The sequence below is a fragment of the Myotis lucifugus genome, unplaced genomic scaffold (assembly GCF_000147115.1).
Source record: "Myotis lucifugus unplaced genomic scaffold, Myoluc2.0 scaffold_59, whole genome shotgun sequence".
In the NCBI taxonomy this organism is placed as follows: Eukaryota; Metazoa; Chordata; class Mammalia; order Chiroptera; family Vespertilionidae; genus Myotis; species Myotis lucifugus.
The window spans coordinates 2,818,220-2,829,177 of record NW_005871107.1 but is presented as its reverse complement, the minus strand read 5'-3'; the positions used below and the strand labels follow the sequence as shown (position 1 = coordinate 2,829,177).

Here is a 10,958-nt window from a genome sequence, read left to right as displayed (position 1 = left end):
CTGGTGGTCAGTGTGTGTCATAGTGACCAGTCATTCCCAGTTGCTCTGCTGTTAGGGTCAATTTGCATATTACCCTTTTATTATATAGGATCGAGGCCTGGTGCATGGGTGGGAGCGGGCTGGTTTGTCCTGAAGGGTGTCCCAGATCAGGGTGGGGGTCCCGCTGGGGTACCTGGCCAGCCTGGGTGAGGGGCTGAGGGCTGTTTTCAGACTGGCCACACCCCCTTCAGGGTGGGGGTCCCCGCTGGGGTGCCTGGCCAGCCTGGGTGAGGGGCTGATGGATGTTTGTAGTCTGGCCACAGCCCCTTCAGGGTGGGGGTCCCCACTGGGGTGACTGGCCAGCCTGGGTGAGGGGCTGATGGCTGTTTGCAGGCTGGCCACAGCCCCAGCCACCCAAGCTCCTCATGGAGGCTGGCTGGAAGCAGGTATCTGGGATTTATTTAGCTTCTATAATTGAAACTTTGTTGCCTTTTGTGGAGGCCACAGCCAGCCAGGGTAGGCAGAAAGTTTTGCTTCCTCCATCGCCGGGACAACCAAGCCTCCTGCTTGCTCCAGCTCCATGGCTGCTGGCTGCCATCTTGGTTGGGTTAATTTGCATATAGTCGCTCTGATTGGCTGGTGGGCATGGCTTGGGTGTAGCAAAGGTATGGTCAATTAGCATCTTTGTCTTTTATTAGTGTAGATGATCAATAAATATTTGTTTCCATGAGTGAATAAATCAATGAATGAATGGTTAAGAAAAGGGGACCATTAGCACCTTTTCAGTCTTCTCTGGGATATCAGGGGCCACAAACACAAAAGCAGTTACGTTGCCAGTAACTCATGTAGTACCACTGGAGGGAACCACTGGAGTGTGCATGGATGAAAAATATCTTGCTGATGCCTAAAATGCCTTTAATGTGAAAAAGATTTTAATTCCAAATTAGAGATTAAATGCTTATAAAGAAAATAACTAGTGAAGATTACCATGCTATGAAGGTCATTGCTACATCAATAAGTGATACATGAGTGTGAGTGACTGATACACTGTTTTCTGTTATTTCACTACTAGAGGCCCGGTGCACGAAATTTGTGCATGGGTGCGGTCCCTAGGCCTGGCCGGCATCAAAGCATGAGCATCTGGGATAGAAGGGCAGGGCTCAGCTGACCTCTGGGCCCTGGGCAGTACCTGGGCCCCCAGACCCTCACGCGCCCCCCTCTACCTGAGTCATGGGGGCCCACCCGGCTCCCTCAGCACCTGAGAGCTGGGTGGCAGCTCCGCCCCCTGCCGCCACCACTGGTCACCCTCTGCGGGGCGATCGCCAGGGCGACTGGGCCCCTCTCACACCTGTCTTGGCCTGGAGCCACCTGCTCACCTCCTCCATCATCCCACTGTGGTCCCACTCTCGTCGGGGACCATCGGGGCCAGCAGCGCCTCCACAGCTGCCTGCTGCCAGTGCCATGTCTCTGATGCCCACCATGTTCCGTGCCACCCCCTGGGGGTCAACACACGTCATAGTGAGCGGTCGAACTCCAAGTTGAACTCCTGGTCAAGGGGACAATTTGCATATTAGGCTTTTATTATATAGGATTTTGTTGGAATGCTGGCTGTCAGCTAGGCAGTATCTCACACTGAACAGCCTTAATGCGAGATAAAGGAGTTACCAAGTAAAGGGAAAGGGAATAGAGGGAAGATAGTCAATTTGAAGAACTGCGTAACTGTCTTCCACAGGGTGAGTTAACTATTAAACTGGGCCACAGAAAAAAAGAATCAGCTTGTGGGGGAATTTCTATCAAACATGGTTTTAAAGACCCATGGCTCTGTTTGCTGAATTTATGAAGAGTCTTCCATTTTTCCTAACTTAACAGAGTCAATCTATTTATAAACAAGACTATTTTCTAGAAGTTTTATTACCTGAATACGTCAGTCAGTTTCCAGCCAGGGAAAGAGACAGATTTCTGGTTATTTCAAATGGAGTGATTAGTAACAAAAATGTTAAAACACAATTGTAAAAGAGAATTGGTTGCAAATATATCGGAGGGACAGAAGAAATAAAAAGGGGTATATGTGGAACCCAGGAGTCCTCCCTCACTGAATCAGCACTGTCATCGAGCAGGGACCCAGTTCTTGTCACACTCTTATTGACTGTGTGGGTGGGGGAGCATGCAGTCCCACTGATTCTGCTGGAACCACCCCTGGTGCTTTTATACTGACCTCCCCACTGCACCATAGAGGTCATCCTACTGTGACAGACAGATTCACAGTCTTAGCTGCTGTCACTGTCAGCTTGTGGGGCTCCACAACAGGGGAAGCAGTCATGCTTGGACCAGGTGATTGTAAACATTGGCAATGAGTGGGGATACAGTACAGAGGTGCTTGTGGAAGAACAGCCAGAGGGTGACGACAGCCTATATTCGAATTGACGGCATACTGACCTAGTAAACTCTAACCACGTTTTCATTGTATTTATAGTGAATACTAACAGCACATCTATTACAGTCACTACACTATAGTAACAGAATCAAATTCTGTGTTCAAAAGCCGCTATTGGTACTCTCCATTTTCATCCCTAGTAAAGCATAGGCTGGGTAGGGAGCAGACTCTTTTGTGGAAGAGCTTAGTGTGTGTCCAGTTGAACACAGTCTGGTTGTATCATGCAAGACAGAATTATGACCCTGTTACTGTCTTTACTGAGATTGAGTACAGATAGATGGATATGAGTGCCAAGTTGACAAGGAGTGGACTTGTGATGGCTACTTTTACCTGTCAATTAGATTGGGCCATGTGTGGTTAAACATTATTCTGGGTATGTTTGTGAAGGTGTTTCCATGAGAGATTAACATTGGAATCAAAGTCTGAGTAAAGAAGATTGCCCTCCCCAATATAGGTGGGCCTCATGCCGTGCTTTGAAGGCCTGATTAGAATAAGAGACTGAGTAAGAAAGAATTCTTTCTGTCTGCCTGACTACTCTCAAGCCGTAACATCAGTCTTCTCCTGCTTCCACACTTGGACTGGAACTTACTTATTGGCTCTCCTGGTAACCAAGCCTTCAGATCCAGCACTTGGGGGTCTCCAGTTTTCCAACTGCAGATCTTGGACTTCTCAGTCTCCATAATCACATGAACCAATTCTTTATAGTATAAAGAATATATATATATAACATTCGGAAGGACAAAAAAAGTCCCTATGGGGAACTAAATCAGTGAAATGCAAAATCAAATTGAAGAAATACCTCAGAGGTCAAGTGAACATGTAAGGATATAGAAATAATAAGGGAAGAGACAAACCACTTGGAAAGTACGTAGAGGAGATGTAAATATCACCAGACTAAAAGACAGGAACAGAACAGAAGGTGGTGAGGCAACATAATGATGAGCCCTACGGTGATTAACAGCCTTGGCAGAACATGAGTGAAAACAGATGAATGGTCTTTGGAATCCTTAAAAGGAAACTGAGTTTCACAGCCAAAGAGAAGATGGAGTTCAGAGAACTCTGTCAAGGTGGTGATTAAAATGTCGAGGGGTATAACTGAACAAAGGTGTGCCAAAGGAAATCCCAAAAGGTATGGTGTGTGTGTGTGTGTGTGTGTGTGTGTGTGTGTGTGTGTGTGTGTGTGTTTCTGGACACTCCTATTCACAAATGAGTACAAATTTTGTGCTATGTTGGCCATAGCAGTGCTTAGTAGAGTGAAAATTAAACTGGAATCAAGGACATCTGCATTCTGGTCTTAGTTCTGTTACTAACCAACCCTAGGATGAGTCATCTAACTCAGTTAACTCTAAATTTGCTCATGATACACAACCCCAGTCTTTCTAGACCTCCTTTATGTAAAGATGTGAAACAAGATCACTGGTCCTCAAATCACCATGGGAAATTGCCAGTTTCAAGTCTAGGGACTCTGCTAGATATGGAATGAGCTCTAATGTGGATTTTTTTTTAAAGTTCCTCTGGTAACTCTGAAACAGCCAGTTTGGGGAACCACTCATCTGTATGATCTCTCTGATTCCCGCCAGCTCTAAAACCTCAGAGTGATCTCCGAGTCACCAGGAACAAATGCTCATCCATCAAATTGGTGTTTGATTCACTCGAGCCACAGAAGTAACAGGGAGGCTTGGTTTTCAAATAGACTCAGTATAAGGCACTGTTAGTTTTGTTTTATTATTTGGTTGTACGGGAAGAATGAGCACTTGGCATAACACATGTGCCTTTATGTCACCAACACACCTGTAAACCAAATGATTAAAAGAATCAGAGGGGAGGGGAGCATAGATTGGTAGATAAACCTATCATGAGATCTAGAAAGAAATGTATACTTTCCCAAGAAACTAAATAGAAGTTATGAGTACAGAGAGAGCAAATGTTTTCATTTAATATTAATTTTCCTTTTCTGAAAACCCACTGAGGCTGTGCAATGGTCTGGCACAGGCAATGACACACACGAGTGGGAATCTGATTATAATGTATCCGACGGGAAAATTGCTCATTTAGGACAGTTCTCATTTTTCAGTTTTATTAGTTACATTTACTAAGGGTTCAGTATTGCTCAGCTCACCTTTTTTAGGGGCTTCTTAATACCTCAAACATGAAAATTTAATTTTGCACAAATATATATATATTATGACTTATCTAGATTAAAAAATTCTTCTTGTACCTGAAAAACATTTTGTGGCTCCTTTAAAATGTTTGAAACCTCTATTTGCTTAAAAATTTTATATTGCATTTCCTTATTCAATATTAATTATACTATATAATTCACTTTTTGGGAAATAATTCATTTTATCAAACCTCCCTGGGACATCCTGAAATGTTTATGAACTCATCACTATGGTGATTTGACTTTTATTTAGAAGAAAGTGTATTACTACCTAGTCATCCCCATTTTCTAAGAAACCCTCTCCCTAAGCCTAAATTAGAAATCAGGCCTGAATTTTAACCTTTTTGGTCTGCAATAAAAGTGTTTTTAAAGACTTCTTTGAATCAACAATATCATTATTTCAGTGCTTAGATTTATCTAACTTTGTAAGATGTCTAGAGCAATACAGTTTCTGTGAAACTCAGATTAACAATTCTTGCTGCCATATATATTTGACAACTAATTAACAGCTCCCACATTCATATGGCTCCTTGGAAGCACTTCAGACGCATCGTAGTCATCCTAATCCAGAGATCTGGAATGACAAAGTATTAGAGAAGGAAGGGATTGGAGAGCTCATGAAATGCAACTTTCTCCTTATTTGCAAACTATATCTCTACCCTGGAAAATGGGTGCTCAGCTTCTGCATGCACTCCTGGACAAGGAGAGAGCCAGACCAATGCCGGAAACTGTTACTTGGAAAAACCATCATTGTATAGAGCTGTTCACTTCTAACTTCACAGTTCTGACCTGAAGACTAATCTCCTTGCCCTCATAGCTCTCAAAACATTTCAAAACATCTCAAAGTTGCACATATCTACTTCCTACTGCTGTCCCTCCCAAAACATAGTTTTTCTATGTCCCTTTTACCCAAGACTTCTTTTTCTAGACCTACTGTAATTCCAAAATAAGAATGTTTTTTCTCTAGAGAGAAAATACTATTTTTTAAAGGAGTTATTGATTTCTTTTAGAATTTAAAATTAAATGTTTATTATAGAAAACCTAAAGATTTTGTTTTATAATGTATAAAGTACTTACCAGGCACCACATGTTCTTTTAATGAACTCATTAGTCAATGGGTTACTTCTGCCAAGCAAAGGCAATATCATATTCATCTTTGAGTCCTCAAAAGCTAACAGGTTGCCAGCATGTGATGAACATTCAATAAATGTTTGCCTTAACTAATGAAATCTAAGACACCTCAATTGAATTTTTTCAAGAGAATATTAATGTGTTTATTGATTACACATGATAATAGATGATACACTTGCATCATTCCCATCTATAATTTTATCTGGTACCATAATTCAATTTAGATATATTGCATAGGATGTGCCAACAATCATTAATAACCAAATAAACTCCATGACTCTACTTGGGTGACCCTATTAATGGTGAATTCCAGGTCACAACACAGCAACTGCCAGTTCAACTACCCCAAGGATCCTGAAGACAATGGTTTCTGTGCCCAAGCAGGTTGTAAATAAATTTCAAATGGAATCACCCTGAAGGATTCTAACTTCATACTGTTGGGGTAATTTACCAATATGACTTCAGAAAAGACTAACTTTACATAGCACATTAAAAAAAACCAAATTTATTCAGCGTCACGATCAGACTATTCCATTTAGCAGTCAACAGCATGGGTGGGGGAAAAAATATATATATACACATTAAAACCCTTTGTAGGAATGCTTTACACTTTCCACAGAACAGAAACTAAAATGGCCTGTTATACAATTAGTCACATATACAGTCCGTGTGTTTTTTGCCCATTCACATGAGTGTTACCTAACGCATGTCTTATTTTGTAGCAGCCGGGCCCTGTCACTGGCTTAGTTCACAATCTATTGTAACCTGTAGCTTCCCTGTCACTTCTCTGGCTCTCCTCTCCTCCTAAGCTTTGTTTCCTGGAAGTAATTAAAACCTGCCACTGACATAGTTACTGCTACTGCTGGAACCGCCATAGCCACCTTGGTTTTGTGATTTGGCAAAGTACTGGCCTCCACCACAATAGGGGCCAGAGCTTCTGCCTTCAAAATTTCCTCCTTTCATAGGCCCAAAATTTGGAGACTGATTGTTGTAATTGCCAAACTCATTGTAGCTTCCACCACCTCCCAAATTGCTTCCATCATTACCAAATCTATTATAGTCATCCCCGCTGCCACCATATCCATCACCATCATGGCTGCCACAAAATCCACCTTAACCACTGAAGTTTCTTCTATGAACAAAATTGTCATTCCCACTAAAACCACCTCTACGACCACCTTCAAAGTTTCTAGAACCACTTTGTCCTCTTTGCCTGGACAAAGCACTGGCCATCTCTTGCTTAGATAGGGCTTTCCTTACTCCACAGTTGTGGCCATTCACAGTATGGTATTTCCTAGTTACAATCTTGTTGCAAAAGCAAAACCTCTCTTCTTGCCACTGCCTCAGTGAGTCCTAATTTCAATCATTTCCATTTGCCCATACTGTTCAAAATAATCTCTTAGCTGATATTCTCCACTGTCTTCTTTAACACCATGGACTAAAATCTTTTTCACAGTTTAGTGGGCACCAGGTCTTTGAGAATTTTCTCTTGAGACAGCCTGTCTGGTTCCACAATTCTTCCATCCGCCTCGTGTGGCCTTGCATTCATGGCTGCATCCACCTCCTCCGCTGATCCAAAGCCTCTGCAGCGCTTGGTGTTTGGATCTCTCATCAACACACAGTCTGTGAGCATCCCCATTGCTCCTCAGACTCTCATAGTTGTTTCAAAGCTCAAACCTCTGATGAAGAGCTTCTGCAGCTGTTCTGGCTCATTGGGAGACTCTGACATTGAAATTACAACTGCAGGAGGGGAGATTTTAATGATGCTGGGTGGTGTCCACCAGTAGAAAGTCAATTGAATTTTTAAAAACCCTGTCATTTTTAATTAATTGCATAATAAACACCTCGCTAGTCCAAGATCTGCAAATGAATGAAAGGCCAGTTGTTTGTATAGAACAAAGGTGTTTCCTGGATGTAATATGGATGTTCTGTGCTACTATTATTTCCCCAATAATTTTTATTTTGCATAAAATCCATTATTTTTCAGGATAATATTTTTACTAATTTTCTGATTATATATAAAGCCAGGGGTCTAATCCAGGTATTGTATTTCATCCCTCTTTTATAAACATTATACTAGAGGTATATTTTCCTTTGATAGCCCATTTTAAAAATTCTTTCATTCATTAAAATCTTAGCTATTAATAACAATAACAAAAATCTTGCAGCTGGACATCCTGCATCTTGGACACTTTTGAAAGCACTTGCAAAAGGCATTAAATTGTCATCATCCAATCCTTGTGAGATATGTATAATTCCCTAGTCTTTCTTCCTTTTATATGTCATAATTGCCTTAAAAGCATTCCTTGACCTAAGAAATACCTACTTAACACATAGTTGCCACACCCCAAACTCTCCTGGAGAGTTATTTCCCCTGAGGGAGCCCCGAAGCAAACTATTTCTGAGACCAAGACTATTCTGACCCAAAGATTTGAGAGTGTCTTAGCCATCCCCACAAGAACCCAAATAGTAATCCTCATTTCTGTAACCAGTTTATTCAGGCCCCAGAGACCACCTCTATCCTGTCCAACTTTAACAATGAAATTGGGCTGTTAGGGTTTATGTAAACTTCGGATCTCTTCAAAGCTGGCCAAGCAAGTTCCCAAGGTAATAAGCCATGAGACAAAGCATCGGCATGGGCAGCCTGCTCTAACTCCTACTGCTGATGATCTCCTATCTGTTGAAAGGCTACCTGCTACAAAGGCCTCAGGATCAAAGTGCTCAACCCCAGCCCCTCTAGGGTGATTTGGCCGGTGCTGATGGAAACCTGGGAAACAAATAGCAACCAGGAGTCACTTCATTCCCTAAAATAAATCATTTCATTCAAGAAATATATATTGTGCTTTCCTGTGTAACAGACATAAATAATTTTTAAAGTTTAATTTTGAGTAAATTAAGCTTCTTTGCATCTTTCCTCATAGTGTGACATATTTCTGAGAACCATCGGAGGATGAAGATGATTATCTCAGAGAAGTATCAAGCCTGCATATCAGGTTGAGGTATCAGTTTTCAGAATATCTTTTTGTTGTTTCTAGACTTTTTTATATCTTCTTTCTTACATTATGTAATTATCTGGGTTAAATCCTTGGGCCCAAACCCTCCATGTTATGAATTTTATCCATTGCAGTGGATGTTGTTTTCATCTGCCCAGCATGTTACAACCTGACAGTGTTCATTTTTTTCATTACAGCTTCCATATTTCTCTTCAAATGTAATATTTTGAAACTCATTTGAAAACATTTTTTCTCCATAGAACTCTCTATTTATTTGAATTGTACAAGTTCTTATTGATAGTGATAAAGAGACCATAATGACTCAGTAAATCCAAGGTTTAAACCTAAATACTTTCAGGGCTAGATATTGAATTAAGCTATGCTTCAATAGACAGATTTCTGTAGATTAACCATCATAATTTTTTTGCTAGGTAAATGTCTCAAAGAAAATTATTTTGCAGAGGTGAAATTGTTAAGTACATAATTGTAAATAGCACCTACAGTGTTTCAAATGTTAAAAGAAAAAAACACACAACAGTTTCATACCCAAATTTTAAAAAAAAAGAATATACAATAGATTTTTCCCTTTAGTTTCTGTTTCTGTGTTTGTTCACCAAAAGCTTAGTAATTTAAAGGTACATGAGTTATTGCATAGTTATCTTTAGAAAAAATCAAATAATAGACTTTGAATACAGAGAAAAGAAAACAAAGACACAATGCAGAAGGAGTCAAATTAATACATAAAAAAATAAACAGTTGACAGTCATTGCCCTTGCCAAATTGGTTCCCACAAAGGATCTCAAATCAACTATCAAGTTTATGGGGTAATAGTTAATAATTTTGTATTCTGAAAGTTGCTGTATTTCTTACATTTGTGTCAGTTCTAGTGATTATCAGAAGTTGTCTCAATTATAAGTATTATTGCATGATATAGTACAACCAATTTATAATTCTATAATATATTCATATGTTCTTCCAAAAAATATTTACTGTGTACCTACTAAGAGCCAGGCACTAGGCTATGTGCTGGAAATAACAAACAAAGGCAAAACAAACCACCGTCTCTGTGCTCGTGGATTTTTTAGTCTAGAGGTGCATTAAACATTAATATCATAAGTATATCATTGCAACTGTGCTTAAGTGCCACAAGGCAAAGGTCTAGGGTGTTATAAAAATGGGTACCCAGAGGAACTTGAACTGAACTGAGAGGGAGAACAAAGGCTGTTTGTCTTCTAGGTTTCCAGGGAGACAGTGCGGTGGAATGCAAATACAGTCTTAGTAGCTTTTCTGTTTTGTTTGTTTTTCAAAGGTCTGGTGAATTGAATTTGCTCAATTTAGGGTTATATTATGCTGCACCCCTCCCAAAGAAAATTATTTTAAAAATCAGGTGCTTTCTTTCCCAGCTGGCATAGCTCAGTGGTTAAGCATCGACCTATAAAACAGGAGGTCACGCACATGCACAGGTTCCAGGCTTGATCCACAGTGTGGGGCAGGCGGGAGGCAGTTGATCAATGATACTCTCTCATCATTGATGTTTCTGTCTCTCCCTCTCCGTTCCTCTCTAAAATCAATACAAATATATATATTTAAATCAGGTGCTCTCTTTACCTTTATGCAAGCTTAAGCCTTTAAGTAAAGAATCATGGCATAGAATAGTAGAGATAAGATCTTTCTTGAGACTCGTCTTCAAATCTGTACCGTTTACATTTTTTAAATACCTGCCACATTTAAAAAACATGCTTAAACAGAATGCAAAGAATGGATACTAAAAAATTACCTCTTGTTTTGTATAATAAAATATTCATTATGATAAGTAATCTTGGTTTTGACAAAGCATCAGAGAGATGCATAACTCCTGGGAAGCTGAAACTAATACAAAACAATATTGAATGTAAACTGTAATTTTTTAAAAAAGAGAGAAGCATAACTCATATATAATAGAGTAGATTTACATATTGCAGAAACAGCATTATTTTCAACCATCTAAAGGATGGCATCTTTTTGTCATGGATCTATATGTCAAATTACAAGTGTTCAAATATCCAAAAACTTCCTAATTCTGCTCAACACCATTTAGACTTTTAAAAATAAACTTAACTGAGAAAATACATAAGGTTAATTCACCCTGAAATCTTCTGCATTTGTATGGATTTGAAAGTTTAAATATTTTAGAAATCTAAGATAAATAAGATGTACTTAACTTCCTTCCCTTGTCTTATCCCTTGTATTGAATACTAAGCAACATGGGGAGTCAGTACAT

The 10,958-nt window shown here is 39.9% G+C and overlaps 1 pseudogene; it reads right to left on the bottom strand.

The window, feature by feature from the left end:
* Positions 1-6,533: 6,533 nt before the first annotated feature.
* On the bottom strand, positions 6,534-7,524 carry LOC102425751 (annotated as a pseudogene).
* Positions 7,525-10,958: the final 3,434 nt, after the last annotated feature.